The sequence below is a fragment of the Diceros bicornis genome, chromosome 8, assembly GCF_020826845.1.
Source record: "Diceros bicornis minor isolate mBicDic1 chromosome 8, mDicBic1.mat.cur, whole genome shotgun sequence".
In the NCBI taxonomy this organism is placed as follows: domain Eukaryota; kingdom Metazoa; phylum Chordata; class Mammalia; order Perissodactyla; family Rhinocerotidae; genus Diceros; species Diceros bicornis.
In genome coordinates, this window is record NC_080747.1 from 33,388,683 (window position 1) to 33,401,569 (window position 12,887).

Here is a 12,887-nt window from a genome sequence, read left to right on the forward strand (position 1 = left end):
CCTTCTTTGTCTATGTGATTATTGCAGGCATACATTCTAGTAGCTGACCTATTCAGAGTATCTATCCTATTGAAAACAGAATTTAAATAAATGTGAAACCTTCAGGCACTACATATCTTTTTGGAGACCGACCCATCTTATGCAAAACCAAAAGCTGCACCATTTGGCCCAATTAAGCAATAATAAATTTGATTACACCTCAAGGGATCCACTGGTGTTGACATACCAGAATGAAAAGCTGCAGCCGATGACAGTTTCTATAGCCATGATTGCAAAACATTATCCATAGTAACCTCCTCTCCTACCTCCACCCACCCCAATGGTTTATGACTTTTAAAACTTTACTTTTTCAGACTGAAGTTTTCCATTGCTTCAGATCAAAATATAGCATTTTATTACTACGAAACTGGAAATACATGCTCAATCATTTTTTTTTAGAATAACCACTCGTGGAGGAGGAGGGCTTGCCGTGGTGGTACTAAAAATGAACAGATAAAGCTTCCATTCCTCTAAGCTCCAAAAGCCTTGTGCCTTATTTGCCATCATATCCCAGTGCCTGCTCTAGAAGCTCAAAAAATGGGTTTGCTAGTGATACAAATCAGCCTTTCACAATGTAGTTTAAAGTGTGTCTGAATTGGCTTCCAGCTTCCACTCACGTAATATGCAGAAGTACAGCAGACCCCTTGTAAAGTTAGGTAAGGAAGATACAGGAAATACATTTGCATGTTCTAAATGGATCCATTTTTATCTGTCAATATTTACAGCATGAATTTGCATGCCTCTAAGTAGCTGTCACTCACAAGGAAATCCACTGTGTTTTATCCTGTAATATTTCCTTTTTATCTTTTGTAATGTGGGATGAATTCTTGTTGCATGATTTATCCTTAGTTTTCAATATTAAATAGATACTAAATATATATTAATGTATTAAATACATTAAATGTATTTAATTAACTTAGCATTTAATATTTATAATATATTAGCATATAAATATTAAATATATAATGCAAATATCAAACATGTTTTTAACATTTCAATATTAAATATATATAGGATTAACTTGAATTTGAAAATTCTTGATGGCTGAAACTACACTTAAGAATGTTTAATGTTAACCCACCCTCACCCATCCCCCCATCAATTTCCTACACACAGTAGCTGCTCAGTTAGTGTTAGAATATTATTTTGTCGTTTGTGATATAAACAAAGGTCCCACACTTTATCTATATTTGCAAATCTGGATATAATGAGAAAAAAAGAGTTGCCTAGAAGAGATGCCTCTGTTCTTGCTGGAGGTCTCAGTAACCCCCACAACCCTATCTCCTGCCCTGCTGCTCCTCGCTCCCAGCGTTGCAGCAGCATCAGCCTTCTTATGTCCCTCAACACACCAAGCTTTTCCAGCCTTAGGATCTTCATAAATGCTACTCCATCTCGCAAGGATCTTCCTGCCCATCAGACGCCTTCAGCATCACCTCCCTAGAGTAGCCTTCTCGGAGTGCTAGCTAAGAGAGCCCACCTACTATTGTTTAGTACCTGTTAGTTCCTTCAGAGTACTGAACCCCATCTCCACCCCCAAAGAAAGCATCTTGAGGGCAAAGAACTTTCTCCACTGCATACCTAGTACCCAGTGTCTGGCACAAAGCAGCTGCTCAATAAAAACAGTTAAGTCTATGTCTACATAAAAAAAAAACAGCTTCTAGGGCCAGCCCGGTGGTGTAGTGGCTGAGTTCGTGCGCTCCACTTCGGCAGCCCAGGGTTTGGATCCCTGGTAGGGACCTACATATTGCTCATCAAGCCATGCTGTGGCAGCATCCTATATACAAAATACAGGAAGATGGGCATGGATGTTAGCTCAGCGACAATCTTCCTCAAGCAAAACGAGGAAGATTGGCAACAGATGTTAGCTAAGGGCCAATCTTCCCCACCAAAAAAAAAAGCGGGGCCGGTCTGGTGGTGTAGTGGTTAAGTTCACCTGCTCCGCTTCAGCGGCCCAGGGTTTGTGGGTTCAGATCCCGGGCACGGACCTACACACCACTTATCAGGCCAGGCTGTGGCAGGCATCCCACACATAAAGTAGAGGAAGATGGGCACAGATGTTAGCCCAGGGCCAATCTTCCTCAGCAAAAAGAGGAGGATTGGGAACAGATGTTAGCTCAGGGCTAGTCTTACTCACCAAAAAAAAAAAAAGAAAAGAAAAACAGGTTCTTTGAATGAATGGTTTAATTCATATTCATCTTTTTTTCAAGTATACCTATTTACTCGGTCTATATTTTGATAAATTTTTCTAACTCATAAATAATTACCACCAGCTCCCTCTACATAGTATATTGTTCAAGACAGATCTAATTTAACTTTATATGTTACTTCACTTTTAATGTCCCATTCAGTACCTATGGTAAGTAATAAAATGATTTGCAGAAAGTACTACAAATATTAGCTGTTTATTAGGTATATTTTGGTTTTTTTTAATCCTCAACAAATTGTCCAGTTACTATCAATTGTGATGACAGCTTCCACATCAACTTACTATCAATAATGATAATAGCTTCCAAATCAACTCAGAAGTGACAAAAACCCAAATAATTCTAACCTAGCCACAAGCCATGATGAACAAGAGTCAAAAATAACTAAATCCAGGATCTTCATGTACCTTCAGCAGAATTTAAATCCTACTGCCTTTTTTTTTTTTTTTACTTCAAAGAACCTTCCTGGAGTGTATACTCACCTTCAAGACCAGTTCTGGGGTCCCTAAGCCTAGCAACCACAGGATTCTACCAGCCAGTGGGGAAGCCCTTCCCAGTGCCAAGCTACGGATCTAAAAAAGGCTGGTGGACGCACAGAAGGAGCTGCACCTCCACGGACCAAGAAATGCAATTTTGCCAAACCAAGGTAATTGTGGAAAGGTAGAGAATGAGGCTAAGGCTAGCAAACAAGTATGACAAGCAGAGAGAGTCGTGCCACTCAGTAAAAGGCAAGACCAAGGTTTCGTACAAAGGATCTGAGGAAATATTAAAGACTCAGACAATGACACTCGCACTCGTTTCATGCCAGGTCAAGGTGAAATACCTAAGTGAGCTCTGCAATCAGAAAAATCTAGAAGGAATCCTGTAGCAGCAGTTGGCATTTGGCAAAATCTCAAAGGTCTCAAACAGAGATAGTTAAAAAAAAAACTTTTCTTGACAGTTACTTTCAGAACAATCATTAATTACAATTAAATGACAATAGAAAAAGTGGTAAACAATATAGTAACATCAGTTAGTATAATTATCTGTCGGGCATGCAATTCACAAGACTGGTTCAAAACAGAGGCCTGTAAGAATTAGACGGAAATCTCAAAAAGATTGCCAAAGAAGAGGCTTTGATTTGGAAACAGAAGTGCTGAAATGATTGCGCCATCCCAGAGCTGCCCTGCCTTAGTCATCCGCCTCCATCAAGAGCTGGTGGCGGCAGAGAAAATAATGAAACCAGAGAAAACATGGCGGCGTAACAGGAGAGTCCTAGGAGAAAACCCATTCTCATTCAGAAAGATGTTCTCATGACTATATTTTGAGTAGAACACACAAGTTATACTGCGCTGTCAGTTATACTTGTGCTGTGTAAAAGCCAGTGTGTTTTATTCATTCATTCAACAAATATTTATTGAGTACTTATTCAGTGGCTGACTCTGCTCTAAGGCCCTTGGGATATATCAATAAATGAAGCAGGCAATCAAGTTGGGGAAGAGATAGACAATGAGCGATACAATTATGGAGCATGCTAAAAAGTGATAAGAACTATATAAAAAAATAGAGCAGGGTAGGGAGATAGAGAGTGCAGCAGGAAGGAAGAATTGCTGTTTTAGATAAGGGGAGGAGGAGAAAAGACTTGCAGGAGGCGAAAAAGTGAGCCATGCAGATATTTGGGGAAGATGGTTCAGGAGGAGGGAGCAGCCAGTGCAAAGGCCCTGAGGTATGAAACTGTGGTTAAAGCAGAGTGAGTAAGGGAGTGAGTGATAGGAGGTGAGATTAAAGAGGAAATAGGACTAGAAATATAGTGCCTCATTGGCTTTTGAGTGAGATGGAGAGGTGCTGGAAAGCTTTCAGCAGGAGACTGACATGATCTGACTTTTGTTTGAAAAGAGTTGCTCTGGATACTGTGTCAAGAACAGAGTGTGTGCAGTGAGGGCAAAGGTGGAAGCAGGGAGATAACAGGAGGATTCTGCAGTTCCGCTGCAGCTCATTGACTAGCTCTAGCCAAAGGGGAAAGGGGAAGACCCTTCACACATTACTAGGATGTGTGAGAATATGGGTGTCGCCATTTCATTTCAGGGTCTGTGTGCCTCCTACAGTACCCAACTGGGAGAGTGACTCCCAAATGCCACTCTGGGAAGGGTGCTAGGAGAATATTCAAAGACCGTGCTTTCCCAGGCTCAGTCTCAGCTGCTGGGAGTGATTATCTATGAATACGGAGCAACTGCTGATGAAAGGCACAAATTCCAGGGCTCATTGGCACCATCTGAGCTGGTAGTTGCTGTGTCTTCGCTGGCAAGTCGACATTTACGTTGCGGTGGATCCTGAAACCCACAATGTGGGGCAAAGAGCAAAGGAGGTCCCTGGGCCAAACTACTGTCTGCACCAAGTGGGAAGAGCTAACTTGTTACTAGATTCCCTTTGCTCTGCAAATAGGATTTCACTAGAGGCGATTCTCTCAACGCTTCTTCAGCCTCCTGGCTTCCTACCTCACCTCTCTTCCTTGGCCAGGAGTACAGCATCAGCCCACCAAAAAAACCCACAGCTTTACGGCTCAGAAATCTGTATATTCACCCGATACTGTCCTTCCTCTCTTCGATGTCTTTGTTCACTCTCCCTAATTTTGAGAAAATGCACTTTTTCCTAATAATTATCTAATAAATTCCTTCCAATTTTGAGAAAATGGATTTTTCCTCCTTCTCATAGTTACCCAGTAATAAGTGTCCGCCTTTTAAAGGATGTTAAAGAGCAGAAAAAGAGTATAAACTTTTCAACAACGTGATGGGCACCCAAGCACTGTAACAATGCGCCCCCTTCCTACTCCAGGCCTCCCCCACCCTGCCAAGCTTTCAGAGGCCTGGCTGTGGATAGGGCTTCTGTTCTGGTTCATTCCTGCCTGAATTCACTACAGTTGCATCGTATTTCCTCTATTCAACAATTTTTTGTAAAATGCATGCAGAAAAAACAGAAGTCATCCAAATAAATACGATGTATAAAACATATCCATGGAATGCAAAAATGCCATTATGTGTGTATAATGGTAATAATGTGTTTGGGGAAAGAAATTCTTTATTGAGCACCTAACTATAAACTAGGAGCATTGAGTGATGAAAATATTATTCAGACACAAATCCTGACTCCAAAGAACTTAATTTTTGTTTGATATGGAAAATAGAGTATGTACAAAAGTAAGAAGTGATATAAAATTTCATGAGAAGTACACAGGTAAGGCATCGTGGTGGTTCTGGAAAGGCCCATATTATATGTTATGATTATACTAGTTAATACTAACCAGTAAAAGTCACAATAGGAACTACTTAAGTTTGATGTATTAAGTTCTTTCACACAGAAAATTTCTACTTTGCATTAGCCATTTCCAGACTCTATACTCCATTTTCAGCAGGACACTTGACAGTCTCTCACTGGACAGACATACTAGCATCATTCCTTTTGTTTCTAATCAACACCTTATAGTTTAGTGAGAGGAAAATAAAAAAAATGTACCTTGGTGATTCTAAGTAACATTTTCTCCATACAACTAAGATACAAAAACCAAAAGAAATTCAGCAAAATAGAGCCTGCCTGCCTACAATGGCAGTGGCCATTTGGTGAAAGCCAAGGAGTGATGTTAGGAAGAGAATCCTGGATTCCAACCAGCAGAAGAGGTCACAAAAGAAAACTCTTACATGGAGTAAGGTAGTGGGATGAGAATTCAAACACAGAAATGCATCCAAACACGATGAACACACATTTCATGTTGACTATGTATCATATCATACGGACTACACACCAAGCACTGTTCTCAACTCTTCCACACAATAGATTGATTTATTTATAAGATTAATTATAACAACCATGTGAGGTAGTCACTTTACAGTTGGGGAAACCCAGTCACAGAGAGACTAGGTAACCTGCCTGGAGTCCCACAGCTCATAAGTGGCAGAGCCAGGATTTGAACCAAGGCAGTCTATGCTCTTAGCCACTCTGCCATAGAGTTTGAATTGCCATCCCTTTCCCCTCAATTGTCATTTTCACTCTGGTAACCTCCTTTTCTTTCTCTCCACATGTGAGCAAATTTTGCTGATTACCCTGAGAACAAACTAGCTCACGGGGCTAAGCTTTCCTCTGCATCAGCATACGGCAGCTTTGCCTTTTATAATCTCATTAAACTCCAAGGTAAATGCACGACCACGCATTCTTCTGCATGGAGAAATAGATCATAGATATTAGGCGGGAGAATATTAAAAAAAAAAATCAACAAAAACAAAACATCAGGCCATTGAATTTTCCGTTCATAATAAGTTGCAGTGCCCCATTGAGTTTTCTGTGTCACCAAATCTTCCCAGTTGTAGGAACACAAAGGCAACTTTGTCTTGAGAAGGCTACTGAGAAGATGGGCCTAATCTTGGCAAGGGCTTGGTGTACCGAGAACCATGTTATTATTTTTTTAAAATAAATGACAACAAACAAAAAGAAATATTATTTAAGCCATCTTTTCAAAAACCACAGTGAGATTATACATAGTCATCAAGGATCCCTACTTTTAGAATCATGAATATTTTACCTGAGCCCCAAAGGCCCAAATAAACATTTTCAGAATGGCAATCAAATCGATCTAGACAATTAACACCTGAAAAAATCCTCTTCATTTAATTAAGTACTTCTTTTTTTCCTTTGGCATGTAAAATGCTTTACAAAATTGATTGAGCCGGGTCTCTGCGCTCTGAAAGATAAACACTTTTTATTCTAATTTTTACAGGTTGGCATTTCCTGGGTCAGGTAGAGCCGTCCTGTTCCTGTTTCAGTTGCACACTGCCCCGCATTCATTGTACACTCATCCACTGCCCATTGGTACAAACCTATAGTTAACTCTTGCTCACCCACGTGTGGATTATCCATAGCTTCTGGGATCAGACTGTTTTTCTCCCCAGTGGTGGAAACTCAAGGAATATGAGCAAAATTGACTATTACCTGAAGCAAAGTACAATCAGGAGGCTAAAGCTTTCAGCAACTCCCCTTTCATTCAGCTTACACCCACCAGGCACCTACTATGGTCTTAGCACTGGACCGCCATGTTCCTAAGAACCACAAACGTACAGTATCCCCAAAGACAAATACTCTGATTAGAGAAGACGGGATATTGTTTTCTTGATTAATGTGACTGGCTGTAATTTATAAATAAAGTATACACTTTGCAGAACAAGGAATCTGCTGAGACCAAAGGATTAATATTTTCCCAGAATCACAAAGGGTTTTCAAGGTTACAGTAGCACTCTGTCTTCTTCTGATGTCATCTCTCTTAAATGGCCTTCAGAAAGGTAGAGATTGTACTTTTGATTTCTAAAATGACCCCACTCTTAAACCAGATAAGGCTTACCAAAAAAGCAACTATAAACTGCCCTCAATCATTTCTATCATAGTATCAGTTTACTTATGTTGTGTATCTTATAAACATATAAACTGTATATATCTAAACATACCCACAAATCATTTTTGCTATAAACTAAGTTCCTCTGATGACAAAAACTGAATATTCACAACAAAAGAATGCTCATATTATCTATGTAAGTTACTTAAACTGAGCTGTGATTTTTTTTTTTTCAGGTGTCCTTAAACCACCACAGAAAGTAGAGGAAAGGCAGAGTGGGAGTGTAGTTGAAGGGCTCGTGCCTTTTGTAATCAGATTACTTTTGGTTGTACCGAGAAATGATATCTTAAATTCACTCAAATTAGCTATCTATTGCAAAGCCCTGGGAGCATTTTAATTGCAAAAGGGGGGATAAGTCTCAATTCTTACAGTTGCCAGTTCACCTGCAATAGTCTGAGGGCCTTGATAGTCTCCCATGTGAGCTTTCTGGTAAATTCCACACTGCTAATGGTGTCTGGAATGCACCTGTTTCTTGGCCACTTATTCCATTTATTCCTCCAGACACTCTCTTCCCTTCTACTTTGACTGGACAAATTCCTCCCTCACATCTTCTTCAGGGTAAAATATAAGAGGTTCTGGGCCGGCCCCGTGGCTTAGCGGTTAAGTGCGCGCGCTCCACTGCTGGCGGCCCGGGGTTCGGATCCCGGGCGCACACCGCACTGCTTCTCCCGCCATGCTGAGGCCGCATCCCACATACAGCAACTAGAAGGATGTGCAACTATGACATACACCTATCTACTGGGGCTTTGGGGGGAAAATAAATAAATAAAACTCTTATAAGAGGTTCTGAAAAGAGGGGGTATATTGACTTCAAGGGGAGGATACCTTTGACTCCTCTCCTCGCTACAGATGCTGACAGAACAGAAGGGGCAGCAACTATGAGAGAAGCAGAAACAACCAGAAATCAAGCTCAGGCCATCTCAGGATTGTTTTACTGACAAGATAATTCAGGACCACACACAATAAGTGGCAGGGTGCCGCTTCCCCCTAAATCCCTCCAGCATGACATGTTTCCAACAACTTGAGGCGGCAATTGAACAATTACTTATTATCATTTCTACGACAGTTCTTTGGAGGTTCTAAAGGCCTCCCATCTCATAACCCAAGTCACCTCTGTGCCATTATTGAAAATCTTTTTCCAGTTGTTCTTTGAAGCAATTACTCTAAGCAGGTGGTTTTGACTAACACACACGTCTTACGATATTAAACCAGAAAATCAACGTCATCCTAAGACACAGAAACTGCTCCCAAGAGGAAAAATATATCTCTTAATCAGGCCAGTAGTTGAAACATTTCAATAAAACCTTTAACTGGGACTCATTCTGACAACCACTTTTTAAACTGCATTTACGTCTTCCTCGTAACTTCATAAATGTTTGGCACACAAACTCTAGATTCGTGCAAAATGTATCCTTCTTCTAAGTCTTATGAATCCCAAACTTAAACCCTCTTCAGAGTAAGTTTTTTCCAGGATTATGCATCCTCTGAGAAAACCTTATCACAGTTTCACTGGAACCTCGGTCCAATTTCGACGCCATCTCCCTCCCCCCACCAGCACGCCTGCATCCATTCCTATGCCCATTCCTGAAAAATCAGAAGAGACTTGAAATGTGGAGGTGGAAACCTGTCTGAAACAGGCAAATACTTTCCTACAGCAGCCAAAACTCAATCATTTAGGACATGATTTACTCTTAATTTTCAGATCAAGAGTAGAATTTGAAAGACAAGTTCATTTTCTAAAAAAATAATTTCATCTACTTGAACCTTCTAATCTTTGTTTAAATTACAAAGAACAGGTTCTGTTACTAGTAAACCAAAGAGAACAGTCTAATCTGAATGTTCTTATCATGTAAGGAAAAAAAAATGTGAGTAGTCTTAAACATTACTTAGAGCAAGTATATGGCACACATGTCCAGAAGCACAGTTTCCTTGCCTTCTATCTTTATTTCATCCTCATTGTCCCCAACGGTTTTGGGCAGAATCCTTTCAAATAGTCTGGAGAAGCACAATGGGGAAATCAAAAAGAAATATGTTGACTATTAAATCTATAGAGATTGGAATAAAATGATGATGCCGAATTTTCAATCCTACAAGCTTCTGAAAACTCAATAACCAAGAGGAAGATGATAAATCTTCAAAATCTGATTCTTTTTCAGAATATGTAAAAAAGACTCTTCAGACGATTTTAAGCGTAGCCTCGTCAGGTAAAGAAGCATGGCAGAGCTAGGCTAGTTGCTTTGTTTTTGTCAGCTTATTTCTTCATTTAACAAATATTGAAAGTTAATAACAAAGCTAAGCTCTTGTGAAATTTCTGATTCCTCGTTCTCCCAGTACGCAGTAATTGAGTCAAAGAAGATGCCAATGGTGTGTATACCAGAACAGGGTGAAGGGGAAGGTAGACAAGAAAGGACACAAAGACCCAAACTTCTTCCTTTTCCTCCTCTTGTTTCCCTTTCGGACTGGGATGGTTTTGTTTCCCTCCAAGATTCCAGATCATCAGTCGGACAAAGATTATTGTTTAAATTAATAGTAACGCAAACTCCCACAAAATACTATCTCATTACCTTGACTGGGTACTTCGGTTTGTCTAGAGGTTGTTTTATGTCGCTGACAACCTTTGACCTTTTAGAATCCACACCTGCAATTCTCAAATGCTCCTGACCTAATTGCAATCGTGCTTAAAACTGTGGCAACTTCATGTTTGCGTTGTCAACTCTTCGCTTCCTCTCTCCTATAAGATTCATGTGACTCTAGCATTAAAACTTTTTAAAAGAACAGTTTTAAAAAAAAAAAAACTGTTTAAAAGAACACATTCTAATCTATGTTCCTGCTAAAGAAAACTGAGTGAGTCATTAAAATGCCAGTAGAAAAAAACCGCTTGATTTTTCATTCAAATCAGTAATGGCCTAGAAGTATCTTGAGGACACTACCTTTTTAAGCCTCAAGAAAGAAGCCACAGCCCCAAACGCCTTGGGACAGTACCCAAGAGTAAATGAACTTTTACCTAATTAAAAAATGAATCATTTATTTGAAAAGTTCCACTTTATTTATTTGAATCATTTATTTGAAAAGTTCCACTTTATTTTAATAAGTGATTTTTAAGTGATATTAATATCGGGTGACTGGTGATTTGTCAGCTGTCATAATTCACCAGCCCTACACTTTTATGCAGATTGAATTTTTAACCATGCAACTAACCCTCCACTCAGTGTTACCTTTGGAGGTAAATTACTACAGGAAGATAATATCCCTCCCCGCTTAACTTAATGAGACGCCTGTCATGAACGTTCCCTCAATCTCACTTCAATAATCTGAGACTAAAAAGTCACCTGTGCCTCTGGACGGCCCAATTACGTGTATTCAAGGGTGAAAAAAAAAATCTGTTTATTGTAGGGAAAAGGTTTCATCACCAGAGGAAACATGATGGAGCTAACTGTATACGATTTTCTGCTTTTCCAGAAACTCATGCTTTTAAAATCTTTTTATAAATCCTTTTTTTCCCCCACTACATATACCACAGGTGGAAAGAGGGTGGTAGAATGAGGGAAATAAGGTCTATAGAGAGAAGAAAAAGGGAAAAAAAAAAATTTCAAAATTCGGACCTAAATGTAAGATTAAGGGACAGTAGTTTTAGAAGGATTTCCAAAAGCCACCTTACCTTTGTTATGTATTTGGAGTCGCTCACTTCAGAAATTAACACCATTCACAGCCCGGTAGCAATTTACACAGCTAGGAAGTAACCTACAACATCTTCTCGGCCTCCCTCTTTTTAATGTAAAACCAAAATAAGGAGTGTCCAGCTACTCCCCACCGCGCCGCTTAAAGCAACAGATCGTTTAAGGCTTAACTCGCAGGCTCTGGGAATTCCAGTTTGTCAGAATTTCTTAACCTTGGAAACCTGCAGAGAGGAACTCTCAACGAGGACAACTCCCCGAGCCCCCGGCTTCTCACTGTCCCAAGCTGCACATTCCAAAGTGGGAAGCCGGAGCGATAACCAGAAGGCAGCTCTCTGGGGCTAAATTCCTGGCGGGAGCGAGAACTTGAAAGCGCGGCGATTCCACTGGCAGAGGCGGCGCCGGGTCCGCACCCGGGGGAGACGAGCGGCCCCAGGAGCCCGGCTGCGTCCGGCGCTGCGCACGGGGAGCGCTCGGAGTCTCGTCTCCGAGCTCTTCCCTGTTCCCTCCTCCTCCTCCCGCTGCCCTCCCCCAGCCGAGGCCATTCGCCTCACAGTAGCAAGGTTGTCTCTCGTCTACTCCCTTCCCTTAAACTCACCAAACCAGATTTTTACTCCCAACACCGGCAACTTCCCGTAAATCTGCACTGAAATTTTATCCTGCTCGCTGAGCCTCCGCTGGCTAAAGGCCAGTGCAACATTCCTGTTGTTTTAGGAGCGCAGATACCTTTGCTGAAGGTTAAAAAAAAAAAAAAAAACTCTGCCTTGATGGGAGAGATTTGGGGACTTCACCAGTCAGACTTCTCTCCCCGCTCAAAAAGTCACATCTATTTCAGACACCCAGAAATGGCCCCAGAAGCGGCACCTGCTCCACCTGAAGACATCTGTCCAAGTCAGACGTCTGGCCCCCTTTGGGCTGTTCGGGGAAGCCAAGCAGAACCACGTTTGAGGAATAAGGAACCTGCAGTTGAATCACGAGCCGATCACTACCACCCCACCCCCATTCTTCCCCCTAGTAAAGAAGTCGTTTAACCAGGTAGGATCAGAGCGAGCACCGCGGCGGGCCCGATGGACGGGGGGACCTCCCAGAGTGTCCTTACCTGAGACACAGCACGGCTTGGACGAGCGCAGGCAGGAACGTCACGCGGACGAAGCCCTGACCTTTGCCGGGACCTTCGCAGCAGGGCCTGGGGCCTGGGCGCTGCTCGTTCAGAAGTGGCTCATTTTAATGCGCTCTGACCCAGAGTTACAGCTGGTTTCTAGAAAGGGAACAAAAAACACTGCATTTAAAAACAGCAGCCGAGCCCTCCCTTAACCTTGCCTGCTCTCTGGGGAGTCGGCTCTAACCCCCACCCCATCCCATCCCCAAGAAACCCGCAATCCGTGCCCCTCCCCTTCGCATTACCTGTTTACACAAGAGTTAAGGAGCCTCACGTATTTCAATAGAGCGCTAAGCCTGTTTGTAGGCGCGTAATCGGCCAACAGGAATCGAATTCTGTGACTAAACAAACTAGAAGAGGAAGCAGGCACCACCAGGAACCTAAAACGGAGTTGTGAT

At 41.5% G+C, this 12,887-nt stretch overlaps 1 protein-coding gene across 3 annotated transcripts in view; it reads right to left on the bottom strand.

Moving 5' to 3' along the window:
• RBM47 (RNA binding motif protein 47) overlaps positions 1 to 12,604 on the bottom strand; it is a 152,339-nt gene extending 139,735 nt beyond the window's left edge. The window contains exon 1 of one of the 3 annotated variants that reach the window (XM_058546939.1): positions 12,430 to 12,604. The gene's annotated coding sequence lies outside the window, so the exon portion shown is untranslated. The remainder of the gene's footprint in view (positions 1 to 12,429) is intronic. The other 2 variants (XM_058546938.1, XM_058546937.1) reach the window with 2 other exon arrangements.
• Between the last annotated feature and the right edge of the window lie 283 nt (positions 12,605 to 12,887).